The sequence below is a fragment of the Chionomys nivalis genome, chromosome 5 (genome assembly GCF_950005125.1).
Source record: "Chionomys nivalis chromosome 5, mChiNiv1.1, whole genome shotgun sequence".
Lineage (NCBI taxonomy): Eukaryota > Metazoa > Chordata > Mammalia > Rodentia > Cricetidae > Chionomys > Chionomys nivalis.
The window spans coordinates 7,089,883-7,106,292 of NC_080090.1; the positions used below are offsets into that span (position 1 = coordinate 7,089,883).

Genomic DNA, 16,410 nt, shown 5'->3' on the forward strand with positions numbered 1-16,410 from the left:
CCTTGACATGAGGCCTTGTGATGTCTTGCAGAGGGTGACGGTTGTAATGTGGATGGTGCTGGCTTGGGGTTGCTATAGCTGTAGTTGTTACAAGTACCCTGATCTACTGAAGGACCTGTTTGGGCACGGAAAGGCTGCTGTGGAACTACAGACTCTCTAGAAGATCTTTGATTTTCTTGGTACATTTTTATTTATACCACAGTACATTGGGTACATTTCGGCTTGAGTCACACATTTTCCCCTTTCCCTGCTCGCACCTATTTTCATAATTGACCTAAAATAATTCTTTTTATCTTATTTACCCCGACTCCTGTCTAGAGTGGTGGGAGTGATCACACACCGAATGTGGCACACACTGAGAGGAGGGGAGGCGAGTGTCTCAATCCAAATAAAGAGGCTCTGTTTGTTGTTCATAGAGAGGTTGGCCTCACCCCAGAAAATAGCCTCAGAATAAACAGCTTTATGGAGACAGTCCTGATAGTTACAAGACTGAAGTCAGGAGTGGTTGCTGAGGGTGAGCCTTGGAAAGGTTCTCAGGCATGGAGCGGGTTAGAGGACAATTCCGTGACTTAGCAGCAGCGTTTGAAGCTGGCTTTGGAACGTCCTTGGCTAGACGTGTCTTTCTTTCACTTTCTCCCCCTTGGAAGGACATTGTTGAGTTAACAACCACATGGTAGCATGGGAAAGGGTCTTAAACTTTAAATATAAGCTAAACAGTTATGTCCTTCTTTCCCTCACTCCTTTCCCCCTCGTAGTTCCCAGGCATAATTGAGAAGTTTTGTTCAAATCGAACATTTGGGGCTGGTGGGACATCCTGCCGTGGTCTCTCGGATGCACTTGTATGAGGTGTAGCAAAATGTCCCTCTCGTGCTTCTTCTGAGCATCTTGTGAGTTTACTTTGCCATTTCTCAACTCATTGCTATTCTTTTAAAGATCTAAGGGAAAATTCTGATGGATTGTTCAAAGGCTTAAATCACACAAGATTACAGTTGCAAGCCTTGGACAGGTGGTAGGATTTCCCAATTCTTGTGGCAAGGCTCGCTAGGTGCCTTTATTGTGGCGACAATAAAAAGTCACAACAGTTAAAATTAATTACTCTAGCAGCAGGTTCTGAGGGCTAACTAGGAAACGCCAATCGTTGTTCTCCAAGCCAGTCCCAAAGTACTGAGAACGTAGCATCAACTCCACGAAGCTCGCGAGGCTAAATGAACTCACCCATGGATTATAGTCTTCGCGGGAACGAGCCCTGCTGGGGTGCAGCTCAGTGGTAGGACTTAGTGTGAATGAGTCCCTGGGTTGATCCCCAACACCCAAACTGACAGAAACCGCTTCCCCAAAACAGCAACTGCATCATTGTTATTGCTTATATATACACATATTAATTGTGTGTGTGCATATATATACACATGTATATATATATATATACATGTGTATATATACATATCTATATATAGCATGTCAACAATCACTTAGAGGAACATATCACCATTACTTAAATAAAGGCTTGTGGGTATTTATATTATCCAGGTCTTAATATGTATTCAGTTATTCTTTTACCTTTTTACATTTTTTTTTTTGGTGGTTGTATAGTTTCATTCTTTTTTCTTGGTTTTGGTTTTTCAAGATAGGATTTCATCTGTGGCTGTCCTGAAACTGGCTCTGTTTATACCAGGGTGGCCTTGAACTCACTAAGATCTACACACCTCTGCCTCCTGAGCACTGGGATTACAAGCAAGGTGTGAGGCACCACTGCCTGTATAACTATGGTGACTCTAGAGCATAGTTTTAGCTTTCTAACCGTTATAAGTACATAATTCTCTGGTTTCAAAGGCACTGTAATTCAAACAGCTGTCAGCTATGCAAGTTAAGCAACAGTTTCTGGGATTTAAGAATGAACCAGTTCTATCCCTAATTTTGACATATTGCTGCACTGAAAATATGTTGTGCTGTGGTTGGGATAAAATAGCCATCAGTAAAGTCATTTTAGTTTAGATAGCATGGAAGATCTGTTCTTTAAAACAGGTGAAAATCTCATGGGGTGTTTTCCTATCAGCTTACAGAGGCAGCTTGACAAGTAAACAAGAGAGACTTTTAAGTTGGAGAGGTGGTTCAGTGGACAAGCAAGGTGCTTGCATTAGTAGCTAGAATGAAGAATTGAATTAAAAACCCGAGACTTCAAATAAAACTGGGTGCAGTAGTGCCCACTTCTTATGTCTTTGCTTTTCTGGTAAGATGGGAAGTAAAGATAGAATCTTTGAAAGCTCCCGAAACAGCTAATCTGGTGTATATAGTGGTTAAAATTAATGGTATAAAATTAATAATGCCAAACAATATGTTTGGCATTGATTGACACTCAGCACTGCCCTCTGATGTCCACATGCCAATCACACACACACACACACACACACACACACACACACGCACATGATCACACAGACACATATTTTATATACATATAATAATATCATAAATACATGCCCCCTTCTAAGAACTTTGATTTATAAGGTCATAGATTTAAATCTATTAAAGTCTTTTATGTTATTGGTCAGAAGGCTGTTTAGAATCATAGTATAATGCACTATACTAGGTATGCAGGGGGAATTACAGTACTGTGGATGTCAGATGATCTAGCAGGTTGCCCCAGTTGCTTAGCATGACCCCACGTTTCTTGCTCATGGATCTCTTACATATGCATGGACATAATTTTGAATGGAAAGTTCTTTGGTTTGGCTACCTGACCAGGGCACACCAGCGCTAGCCCAGTGCAGAGAATCCTGGGTTTATACCTCATGCGTGCTTAGGTTTTTTCCTGTCTCTTTGCACTGATGCAGAATCCTTCTGTGCTTGATCCTCTAAAGCAGAGGTGGCTGGATCAGAAGACTGCTGTTTAGAATCTGGGAGGAGGTTCTTTGAGAATGCCCCATTCTCAGAGCTTAAAAACACGTAATAGGCATGCCTTGAGAGCCCAGTGTGTACAAGCTACTAGAAACATCTCCTGGGCTCGGGATGATGCAATCTCCGCTCCTCTTTTCTGTTCTTTGGACCTCTTCTGGAATTTCTCTCACTTTGCTGTCTCTACTTCAAGCACTTTGACCTCCTGCTCTTCCCTGAGCTTGATTTGCTTGGAGTGAAGGGTTTGGACATACAGTATTTCCTCTGCTTAGAACCAGATTTTCTCTATTCTTCTTTTTCTTCTTCTTAACTCCCTCCACAATTCATGTGGTTCTTTCAATATTAACCTTTCCAGACAAGTCCATGCCACCACACTATTGAAAGGTTCTAGCAAACTCTATACTACTGAAGGGAGGAATTATTAATGAAGGTGTAGGAAGAGGCCCCAGCAGCTTTCTGCTGCCCAAGGCAGGCTGGAGTCGTCCCCTTGACTCTGGCATAGACAGGCTGTTTAAAAGGGCTCTCTACAGACCATGGTCAAGTGTGACCGTGCTTTCTTTCACGGGAGCCTTCCTTTCATTCACAAGTCAGTACTTTTGCATTCCCGAACCTTTGAAGCTCCAACAGAAAAGAAAAAAAAAAGAAAGGAACAGAAAAAAAGAAAGAAAAGCACCTTTGTTAAGGTATATGATAGGGGCCAGGTGGATATTAGAGGGGGAAATTAATCAAGCCATTCCTGTACACATTAGGCAAATTGTTTCACTCCGAGTTAAAAAGCAGCTGGGGAGTCTTAAAGCCCGGGTGCCTGCATGCACTTTATGATGGTCTTAGCTTATGACCTTATATCGTTTTTATTTCTCTATTAAATCAAGATATATCTCATTGAGCGGCCATCCCATATGACATGGAATGGTTCATCTCGGTGTGTGCGACTAGAATTGCCCTTGATGAAAGGGAATAATACATCTGTTTTCCCCATGTACCCAGTGTGGACAGCTGGAGTTCATATTGCTGTGGATGCCACTGAGAAGATGTCACTTATGGGCTCAATTTGTCTCCCCCAGAGCATGAGCGTCCTAATACCGAATACCTCTGCATATAACCTTAGTTGGCAGTAGGTCTCTGTAGATAATCACATTAAGATGAGGTCATGAGAGTGACCTTTCATCCACTCCGACAAGTGTCCTCATGTTGTACTTTGAATGTGAAATGTCTCCCTCAGGCTCAAATGTTTGAACACTTGGCATCCAGAGGGTGGTGCTGTTTGGGGAAGTTGTGGTGTCTTTAAGAGATAGCATCTTCCTCAGTGGATGGGAGCTGTGGACAAGCTTGGAGGTTTCAGAACCTGGCCTACTTCCTGTGTGCTCTCTGCTTCCTGACTCCATGCAGTATGACCAGCGACCACCTGCTCCTGGCTTTGCTTCCTGTCTGCTTTGTGTGTCCAGTCACCATCTGCTCCTTTGATCCTGCATAATAGGACACAGCACAGTCCACATGGGAAGGACACTGGGGGAGAAGCAAAAGGGTGTGGACCACATTACCTTCCATAGTGAGGTAATTGCCCAACTCACGTGTCCACATTATGCTGCTGGTTAATAATGGCTGCTTGAGATTGATATGCCTTGGCTGCCATTTGGGAAGCAGGTCTGAAGTATGCCACATATTCTCCTATGGAAATGATCTAATTTCTTCACTTTCTAGGGGACAGTTAAGCAGATTATAATGGTAGAGCCACAGAGGCTGCAAAAGAAGTTCTCCAGTTTGTCTTAGAATCTTTCCAAGATTCCAAGTCATTTTTATCATTCCTTTTATTTTGAAAATGATTTATTTTTATTTTTTTTATGTATGAGTGGTTTGCCCATTTGTATTTCTGTGGATCATATGCCAATAGTACCTCCAGAGACCAGAAGAGGAATTGGATCTTCAAGTCCCCTATGAGAGCAACAAGTCCTCTTAACCTCCAAGCCATTTCTCTAGCCTCTTTAAAAAAAAAAAAATCACATTTTATCTTATTACCTACAAGCCCTTACATCAGCATCAAGGTGTCTATTTCTTGAATGAATAAGTGAACCCAGAGATTTTTAATCTATGATTTGTATGAAATAAAATTTTTATGGATATTTAGGTAGATGAGACCATTACCCTCTGGACCAAGAAGAAAAGCAAGGTATGGGCATCAGGTGATCTTACCTGTCTTCCTGCCCCCACACTTTTATCATAGCAGATTTGGTCAGTTAACTTTTGAGCATCAATCACTAGATTATCATAACAGAGATTAAGAAATACCTTGAAAATATAAGTCAATGTAGGCATGGCTCTTATCATATACATAGTCCATGAGCTCAATCATTGCCCTGCCCCATCTCTTTCTCTTTCTAGTGATGACAAGGACTAGACTCTGGGCCTTCTACATGCCAGGCAAGCTCTTTATCACTGAGTTACAACTCCAGCCCTAACATGACTCTTTATGTAACCCCTTGAATAATTTTACATTCATTCAGATAATGCCTTCCTTTCCTGCTCTCTCTAAGAAACAGTCATCTCTAAGGAGATAGCTGTGAAGGGTGCATTCCTTTCTGGTCCAGGGATGCTAAAACGAAGAAGTTCTGTCACCAGGGTTTTGCTTGGAATTTCTCTTGTCCTCCTGGTGATTCTGATGATCTTTGTGAGAAAAAATCCAAAGGGAACACACAGAGCACAGTGTGGGGGAGATCAGGGAAGTTTGTTACATAGTAGAGTTAGCCCATTCTTAGGGGTGGACAGTGGCCAAAGGGACCATTGTCCCAACAGTCTTGACAAGTTTCATATTGTTTTTAAAGTCTCTAAAATGGGCAACTTTTTCTAAGTAACATTTTTTTTTATCCAAATGATTGACAGGCCTGTTTGGACTGAGTCTTATGGAAGGAAAAGGAAATGTCTATGTCCCTTATCAGAAAGTCTCAGCTAGATAATAATAAGTTTTGTTCAGAATATAACTCAGTTTCCTGTCTCTTGACCCATAATCCAGTTCTATTGTTTTTTACAAGCTGGTGTGGTGGTGGTTATTGTTGTTGTTGTTGTTGTTGGTGGTGGTGGTGTGTGTGTTAGGTGGTCTCCTTCCATGACCCCCAAGCTAATTACCTAACTAGTTACCTAACTGATCACATGTGACTTTGACCCACAACCTTCTTCTCTGTGCTTTATTGTCTCTCTCAACTGTTCACATTTCATTTCAGTTGCTTGGATAAAACACTCTGAGACTAAGACTGCTAACAATAGTGGAGAGAGTGCCTGAACTGGCCATCTACTGTAATGAGATCGGTGACTACCTTAATTGTCATCAAAGATACTCTATCTTGTAATTGATGGAAGCAGATGCAGAGATCCACAGTCAAGCACTGGGCTGAACCCCAAGAGTCTTGCTGAAGAATAGGAGGAGGAATTGTGCAAACCAGGGGGGTCATGATGGAGGAACCCACAGGGGCAGCTGACCTAGGCTTGTGGGAGCTCATGGACTCTGGACCAACAGTTGGGGAACCTTAATGGGACCAACCCAGGCCCTCTTTGTGTGTGTGACAGTTGTGTAGTTTGGCCCCTTAGTGGTGGGATCAGGACCTGTCCCTGGTGCTTAGCAGGCTTTTGCTGGATTACCTTGCCTAGCCTTGTTGCAAGGGGAGGAGCTTGGTCCTGCCTCAGCTTGCTTTGCTCAAGCCTGTAAAAGGTCTGCCCCTTTCTGAATGGTGACAGAAGAGGAGTGGAAGGGACATGGGGAGGGGGGCGGGATCAGACGACTGGGAGGACAAAAGGGAGGGGAAACTGCGTTCAGTATGTAAAATAAATACAAAAATGTTATTTAAATAAAACAATAATCACAAAAGGAAAAAAATACCCCAAGACTAAGCAGCTCGGGGAGAAAGCTTATTTTAGTCACAACACCAGGTTAGACTACCCCTGCTATGAAGTCATGGCTGTGGGAGCCTGAAGGAGCTGGGCCCAGCACATCCACAGTCAAGAGCTGAGAGAAGCGAACACATACATGCTTAGTACTCAACCAGCTTTCTCTCCTTTTACACAGGCCAAGATGCCAAGCCCAAGGAATGGTGCCACCCACATCAGGCTGGTCTTCTAACCACATTAATCCAGTTATAAAGATGCCCCATAGATATGTCCGCAGGCCAACCTGATCTAGACAAACCCCTCGCTGATTTGACATTGTGTCAGGTTGATGGTCCAAGCCAATCATCACATCCAACACAGACCAATCATAACCAGTCTGAGGAGCCAGGCCCCTCTCACAAGTGGTCCTTCAGCGGTTTGTAGAAGTGCTGCTATATCTCTGTCCCAAAGGTCATGGGCTGCGTGAGTCACTCCACTGTGAAAGTCTGCCTTAAGTTATCCTGTCTGCCATCTACTCTCAAAGGCTGTAGATCACTCAGGTTCTCTTAATGTTCATGCATGATTTTATCATAGTTTTTCAAAATTATATAAACTTACCAAAATACATTAGACATCCATTTATATTTTTTCATGCCCAGTATTTTAGAGTTGATGAGATCTGGATTATTTCATGCTGTGCGAAGGAATATTCCTAATTATCTCCAGGAACTAAAGTATATTCAAATATGCACATGGCTCAGACTAAGAGCTGATTTGAAATCCTGATAATGAAAACAACAAAATGTCAGCAAAATGCTAAGTTATGTAGGGGCAGTAAAACAGTAGACAACACTATAAGTAGCTTTACTGTTGCAAAACAAGCAATAATGCCTAGATAGAACACTCGGCATTTGAACAACCTATGTTTCAACTGATAACGCTCATGGATTGAGAGCAGCGTTCTAAAGTGGAGTAGAGGCGGCTGGTGTTAACCGGCAAAGAGCGCTGGTCAGCGTGAAGAGAAAGCACGCCTTTGTTAGCATTTCCAAGTTCATTCTGTCTCCATCTTAACTTCACACGGTAGCGTTATCAGCAGAGAATCATGGACAGCCTGCCTGTCCCACGGATAAAGCATCTATTTTATACTTCAGGCATTTAGTTTTCTTGCATTATCAGAAACAAGTGCCTGGAAGGGAGGTCTTGGATTCTTAAGGGGCTAGCTAGCTGGTTTCTTCTTGAAGTCACCAGCCTTTGAGAGACCGACATTAGTTCCTCTGTTGTCACTAGGGTGGAGAAGTTGCAAGAGGATGGGAGGGGTCAGCCCTGGGAACACAGAGTGGTCTTCGTTCTGATTCCATTAGCAATTTAACAAAAGCAGGGCTGGAGCCAGGCTGGAGCAGCCGAAAGGGCTGTTGGTGCCACATTTTCAGAGGAAAGCTATCTAGCCAAGCAAAGGGGTGGCCTTTACAGTTCCCATAAGGCCCAGGAAAACAATTCGGATTTCTGGGCTTCTTCTCTAAATCCCTTGAATTTTCTCACATTGGATGGTGGGGGGAAGAAACTGCCGATGACAAAATATGTTTAGACAGCCCATGCCTTTACTCTAAGCTCTGTCCATGTACAGTCATAAAAACACAAATAAGCCAGGAAAGATGGCCTCGGTGGGAAGTCATATAAATTCTCCCGTTACTCAAACTTCCACAAATTAAGCTGCAATGTGTAGCTTAACACAAGTCAGTCAAAGGTGTTCAGTAGAGGGAAGGCTCAACCATCCAAAGCCGATGTTCAGTGCAGCTTGGGGTCTGTGCCTTTGCGGGCTGGGCCTCAAAGGTCTCCTCTTCCCCTCTCCACACTAGGCAAACAGAATTTGCCTACTCCTGCTCATCGTGCAGGGAAGGCTGATGTGGACCTGCTTGCTGGTGTGGCTGTCTGCTGAAGCAAGTGTGGTTCATTTCCTGCAGGAATACCCTGCCTGGAGCCTCTCTGCAGGGCTGCCTGCAGGAGCTCTTGAGAGGCCAAGTGTTTTGGTGTTATCAAGGGGGCTCATTATACCAAGGGAATAGTTCCAACCGACTTTAACAGGACGGGGAGTCAAACTGCAGTGTCGCCCACCCCATGACAAAGAGAATTGAAAGTACCCTGTATTTATTATGCTTTCTGTCTCTAATTATGCCTGTCTTTAATATTCTACTGTTAACGCCTTTAATGTTTTTTTGTCTCTACATTTTTTGGCATTTTTATGATTTGCAGTTCCATTCTAAATGGGCACATGTCATATTGTCATCTAATTTTATTGATAAAAACGCCCCTGTTTCCTGTGGCTTTTGGCCAAGGCATGCTATTACTTATCGTTCTATTTTTTCCTCTAATTATGTAGCCTGTGTAATGTAAAGTAAAAGATTGTTTCTCATTTGAAAAAGAGATTTAATGCTCTCTCTCTGTCACCTTGGGGAAGTGGATGCTGGGTCTAGAGTCAGGTTCTTGAGAGCTAAAGTACCTGACCCATTGGGAGGGCTCAGCAGATGCTGGCTGAATGAATGGAATGAATGATGGCTCTGTCTGTTCTCCCTCTCTCTCTCTCTCTCTCTCTCTCTGTCTCTCTCTCTCTCTCTCTCTTTGCGTCCCCCTTTGAACATACATTCCCTTCTGCGTATGCATTCCCTTGTGCCTCACATGCGTCCTCTTTTTCCTTCTCTTTCCTGTTCTCTACACTTCCGTCTTTTTCCCTTTGTCAAGTCTGAAGGAGGGTCACCGAGTCTAGGAAGTCTTAGCTCCTTCATTTCTCAACCATATCCAGGGTTTGTTTCGAGCAACCACGAATCCGGTCTATCCATTTTCAGCAGTTAAGGTTATGCCTAGAACTCTCCAGCAAAGAATAAACTCCCCTTTTTGCTATTTTGTAAATAAAAGCCCTCTGAAAAGGCCAAGGCTAAATTTTCTTCCGTGGCCCACGCTTGGAACCTTGGCTCTGAAGAGACTCCAGTCCAATTTCTCCTGCTGTGTGCAGTGGTTAGACACAACAGAGAAAACACTGATGAGGTCAGAGGGCGAGATGGGTTTACAACCCAACTCAAATGACAGGGCAAAGAGTCATGCGATACAGGAGACGTTGAGCGCAACCTGTAAGATCTGACCTCTTTTCCTTTCGTGTTGCTAGGGTCTAGAGACTTTGTTAGTGACTAGGGGCTTGCAAATTCATGAGACTTGGTTCCTACTTGGAGAAGATAGCATCCTTACAGTGTGGGGAACGACAAGGCAGGGCACGAATGCCCTCCTCGACACAGAACTTGCGCGGTTCCGGATACAGCCCTTGAGAAAAGGGCTCAACAGCCCGTGACTTGATGAGGAAGTGTGTGCTTTACACTTCCTTACAGAAGAAGAGGAGAGGAAGCCAGAGCTGTGAATCGTAGGATCTGATTGGCTCTGCTGAGGAGTGTGGATCTCATCGTGAAGGCCAACAGGATCTACTGGAAGACTCTAACCAGGACAGAGACATTTGGCTTTACTTGGGGGAGGGGTAAATACAAAAGTAGGTGCACAGTTGGGAGGTTGACAGAGGAGTAGAAGGTAGCAGAGGTAGTTGCCTTCCCAAAGTCCGTATTGGGGGTGATATACATAGAGGTTTAGGAAGAGGATGGAAGGTGGGACCATGCTGCTAGGCTAGATGCAAGCAAAGAAGGAGCGGATGGATCAACCATGGCATTGGGTCTCCTAGCTTTAACGACAGACACGAGTCATCTCTGTCGTCTTTGATCTGTAAGTGCAGGTTAGTGCCCCTAAAAGCTTCCAGATCGACATCCCTGAAGGCCATTGCTGTCTTCCGTTGCATCATGGTGGACAGCAAGGCAGGCTGTGTAATCCTGTGCAAGCGTGCAGAAAGTTTGCAAAGGACCACAGAGGGTAGCAGGCACACGCCAGGACTATTGAGCAGTTTGAGCTGAGCTGAGCTTTGTTTGATTAAAGGTTAAGATCTATTTCCTAGGGCTGGGGTGATAGCCAGGAAAGTGCTTGCCATGCAAGCAGAAGGACCTGAAAGGAAAACCCCAGAATCCATGTAAGAAACAGCAGGATATGGAGATCCTGGTTTTTAACTTCAGCACCAGGGAGGCAGAGCTAGGTGGATCCCTGGGGCTCACTCAGCAGCCAGCTGAGCTGCCTTGGTAAGACTCAGGCCAGTGAAAAACTGTCTCTCCAAACAAGGCAGGCAGCAACTGGCTAATGTCATGTGAGGTTGTCCTTTTGGCTCCACACACACATGAACACATGGCCAAAAGTGGCCTTGCTGCACATGAATATACATGTGTATACATACAGTTACTTCTTAATGTTCTTTGTGAATAAGTTCAGTCATAATAGTTGTTCTGTGCTCACGCGTGTGTGTGTGTGTGTGTGTGTGTGTGTGTGTGTTTCTATATGAGTGCATGTAGACAATACTTCCTGCAGGTCTTCCTCACTGCTTCTGGGATATGGTATTTGTGAAATGGATAATTAGGAACTGGAGAATAGCGACTAACTCACTTTCTACACAAGCAAGCCAAACAGTGCTGGGGTAATGATTTGTTTTGGTTGCCACAATCTAAGCTGAAATTGAACTGATGGCTTCAAAGTGAGCCATCCCATTGCCAGTCTCCTGAGATATGTGATCTTCTGTCAACATTGTGTTAACCTGGGTGTGATTGTGCACGCCTGGAATTACAGCATTTGCAGGGCAGAGGCGGGAGAATCCAGGGTTCAAAACTAGCCTCAGCTCCATAATTTGTGGCCAACCTGGGCTATACGGAGCACTCGTGCCTCTCCGTTCTCAAAAGGAAAATAAAATAAAGTGGGTGTTTTAAATAACCTACTCTGGGAAATGTAGCCAGCAAAGCCATAGTTAAATAGATATACTCACATTTAAAACTCAGACATGCACTACACACTTCTTTTTCTAAAAAGAACCTCTATAAGGAGTAAAATGTGAATGAAAGAAATGATTCATTTTATGGAGTAATTAAAACAGCAGCTCCCGTTTTCATCCATCATACTCATGAAATAAAAATATATTGAGGGAAAAGTTATATTTACCTGGAGATGAAATTTTAACATATGAGGCAGATAAAAGTTGGTTTTTCTAGAGGAAGAAACTGAAAATGAGCTGCAGATCATAATTCCAGCAGAAACTCATCATTATGGACCAGGAGTTGGGGTGAGATCATTGTGGAACGGGAGCCAGAGTGAGCGCAATCTCTACCCAATATTTTTTTTTTTGAGGCACAAATGTAGCCAGGAGTGACTCATTCAACAGGGTGCCTCAGAGGTGGAGGGCCGTGGATATAAATGGGCAAGGCTGCAGTACAGGAAAACGGTAACCTTGGATCTGCCCTCATCATCTCCCGGTGAGTTCAAAGAAATCCACTGGTCCGATTCTGATTCTGCTGTGTGCCTTGGTGGGTCTGTGCTGCAGGGATACTTCAGGTGACTCAGATGGCTATTGCATCTGCGTGTCTCTGCTCCCATACTGCAACTAACATAACTTGCCTTCTTGCAGACAGGTTAGCTAGAAGGAAGATGGGCTGTGATGACTATGTGTGCCTGGGCAGGGGCAGCTAGAACTGGAATCTACCAGATAAGGGAGGAGGAAGGAGCTGGTAAGCAAGGGATGGTTTTCCCTCACTTTTTGTTTATTTACTATGTGGGGATGCGAGCGTGGGATACCAGGAAGAGAATGAGATGTAGAGAAGTCTGGGTCCAGTTTTATGGAAGTAAATGTGTAATTTGCAGATATGTTTTAAAGGGGCAAGTCAGACTATTCATCCATCAACTACTAACTGAGTTTTTCCTTATTGCTGAAGATCCCAGACTTTGCATGGAAATGAAGTCCCTGCTTTCATGGAACTTACTTTCTGCTCAGTAGTGGTATCTAATAAAGCACTGGACAGACAAATGGACCCCGGTGGATGATGACAGCCAGGGTGAGGGCTGAGAGAGACCAGAGGTGGCATTCGGATGTGGTGATAGGGGAACCTGTTGGCTGTGATGTGTGCCCCAAATGGGGGGACTATGGGGACTTTAGTTCAGTGCATGGCTCCCAGGTAGCGACTGGCCAGGGGTAACTGGTGATCCCTGTCTTGGTAGTAATGATTCACACCATGTGTCCTCTCTGTCTGTGTGTGTCATCCGTAAAGGATAGGGGCTTCGGTTTAGGGCATATTTATATTGGAATTCTTTATGTGCATATACAGAAGAGTTTTATTTTCATTTGCAGTTTAATTCTGGAGCTAGCTAATAATGTTCCAAGGCAAATCAGAATAAGTTAAATGCTTCATAAGACGAATATCTTACAGATCTCTGTCCCCCATCAATACAATTAAGTAAACATCCGTGCCCATTGATTTGTGTCAGGCAGTATTCTGGGTAGCGGGGAACAAAGACATAAACTAGCGTCTTGGCCTTCAGGGAGCTTGTGCTCTCCCCCCTAATAACCTACGTCTCTCCCTCTATTGGTTTTAATAGAACCATCAGGAGGGATTTATATGCTGACAGGGCCCTGAGAGTTTAGAAAAACAAGTTGCACTCAAGTGTTAACTTTGATGTTTGTTTAGTTTTATAAAATATGTAAGAGGCTTTTCCATTAGTGAATAAGACTTTCAAAAAGCTTTCAGAATCTCCTGTCATGAGTAGTTAAATATCACAAATGGAGAGTCGCAAAGGCTGACAGTTGGGAAGCTTAAGTACCGCATGCGGTTTGGATGCCCGGCCAAAGTGAAGCCCCCATTCCCATCCTATTTGAGGCCACACTGGTCCAGCTGATTCATTTCATCTGAAAAAACCCAGACTCGACGGGGCTCCGAGTCCACTCAGCAGCTCTCTCGTATTCTTTGGCCACTGTAAGCAGTATAGCACCCCCTGGCATGCTGGGAAATGTTAAGGACAGACCTCAAAAGTGGGCATGTAATATGGCTGGGACCGAGTGCAACTTGGACGATGGGTTTTGTTCTGGAGGCACAAGTAGAGGTTAATTAAGTAACACAAGGAAAACACATGCAGGAATTACCTTTTAGAGACTTATAACTGTACAGTGAGATCAGATCAAACACTTGCTTACTGGCTTGCCCTGAATTTCTCTCACATACCCATGCTTGTGCCTTCTACCACCATCCTTTGCCCCATCGTCTTCAGAAGGACTTCACCTTTCTTTCCTTCCTGAGTTTCTCTATTACATACATATATACACATATGCACATATATTTGAAACACTCTTTATTACATATATACTTGAAACACACACACACACACACGTGCACTGACTCTGAAACAACTTGGGTTCTCTTCCCCCACATGGATGGGGAAAGCCTCATGAACACAGAAGCCATTATGTTCATCTTCGTCTACCCAGCGCCGTAGCTGAAGCAGGGAGGGGTGGGGCCATGACTATTTGCTGAATTCCTGAGTTTGGATAATGATGGAGGGTAATGACGCCACAGCAACAGGTTCTTGGGGCTCGGGGGAGCTTCCCTGGAGACAGAGTGATGTGACATCCAAGCAACTCTTCTCTGCTGAGGGCATGGTGCACCTGATGCGCTTTGTGGAGCCAAAGGAAACGGATGTGGGCTGAGTGTCCTCGGCAAGGTCTGTGACACAAATGTCACGTTGTTTCAGATGTTAAAGGGACATTATGGCGAGGCTAACAGGCCTTTTACAATGGTGGCTTTTTAAGTATTTTCCTTTCCTATTTATGTTTATAATATGAATGACAGGTACTGTTATTCCGCTTCTACAATAGGACCCATTGTTCCTAATTACGAAACCCTTGTGTTGTGGGAGTTTGGGGAGTTGATCCTGGTTAGTCTGCAGGACTTTTGAAGCATCCACTTGGATTCTGCTTCCTGCCCATGTCACCCTTTGGGTCATACCCTTTGATGACAACACAGGCAACATCTGGACGCTTAGGCCTGAAAATATGGAAAATACCCAATGACATTCCATTGTGAGTTCACATAATTTTACGTTTGAGACACGGTCTCATGCAGCTCACTCTGACATTAAAATCCATACATAGGTGAAGATGATTTTAAATCCCTTACTCTTATGTTTCCATCTCCTATGTGCTGTGATCACAGGCACACACTACCACAGCCTGTTTATGTGGTGGCAAAGATCAAATCCAGGTGCTAGGCAAGCATTCTCTAAATGGGAGTCACATGCCCAGTTCAAGGTCACCTAAGTTTAAGACCTGTTGATTCCTGAGTTTAACTGAGAAAGTTTTAATGGGCTGTGGACCACAAGAGTGAAAGACAGACTATTTTTCTTAAAAGTAGATGTCAGAAAGTGTTCAGTAAGTAGTGACAGAGAACTTTCCAGCACCCCTTTTCTAATAGAAAGTAACTTTCAACAGCCTGCTTCAGGGGCTCACAGAAATCTGTGGAACCTAGGTAAACATGAAGGGGATGTGAGCCATGGCTCAGCCGGCAGACATAGGTGTGTGTGCACATACAATTGAAGGCATTGTATTGTTCTAATTTTAATGCTGCCAAAGCTTTGGGTTGAGTTTCTGCTTAATTAGTGGTACCCTACAAACTCTGTTTTCACTTATTAGTTGTTCATTTTAATGGAGACAAAGCCATTGGATGAATCTCTCTTTTGAATTAGCTAACTAATTTAGTTCGTGCTTAGTTTTGTCCTGTGTGAAATTAACCACGCTCCAATTCTCAGATGAGAAATTCTATAAAAAATATGTATCAAAGCAGCTAGCTATACTTGGACTGAATGTGTATTTCCCACAGTTCTATCTAATGGCAGTTAATTCTGATGAACCCTTACTCATTCCTGTAGTGCGAATTCTAATGGGTCTTAATCATAAAGACCCAGAATGAGATATTAGGGGTGAAAGCTGAAAGATCAGAAAAGCAGAACAGTCAGCCAGTACTTCTTACCTCAACAAAATGCTGAGACCTAACAGGGCAAGATTGTGTCTCTGTGAATCCTCAGCCTTGAGCTCCTGTCTTCTCCTGCCTTATATTCCTCTCTTTGTCCAGCCATATCTCAGGTTATCTTTAAGCCCTGAACTTTAAGGTAACATGAACATTTTGCAGATATATGAGGATTTTATTAGTTTTGTTTCTGTTGTTCTGATGAAATACCATGATAAAAAGCAATTTATAGAAGAAATGTTTGATTTTGGTTTAGTGTTCCAGAGGGCTTGAGTCCATAATGGCAGGAAAGGCATGGCCTGCAGGCAGGAGCAGGAGATGGCTGATCATGTACTTACTTGCAGGAAGCAGAGAGAGAGGGTGAATAGGGTATGTGATGACGCTATAAACTCTGAAAGCCCACCTCCAGTGACGTACTTCCTCTATCAAGGCTGTACCTTTTAAAGCTTCTGTAAATAGCTACCACGGGAGACCAAGTGTTCAAAAACATAAGCCCATGGGGGGCATTTCTCATCTAAACCACCGCCAGAATCTTCTGCCCTTGATCCACATTATTTTTTCATTCAGTTTTACTGGAATAATTATTCATAGTAGATCCTCTTCCTCAGAATGTGGTAAATACTGGTATTAGAGCAGAAGGCAGCCCCAGAGACAGCTGATGCTGCTTTCCCAAATGCACAGATTCAGCTAAGAGAACAACCAAAGTGACGCTTGGCAGGACCTTCATCAAAGGCAGTTCCGGAAAGCTGTAACC

The 16,410-nt window shown here is 43.7% G+C and overlaps 1 protein-coding gene across 3 annotated transcripts in view; it reads left to right on the forward strand.

Annotated features, from left to right (window-relative positions):
* The window catches only part of Esrrg (estrogen related receptor gamma), a 559,413-nt gene that overhangs the window by 76,116 nt on the left and 466,887 nt on the right, over nucleotides 1-16,410 (forward strand). The gene's annotated exons all lie outside the window — the stretch shown is intronic.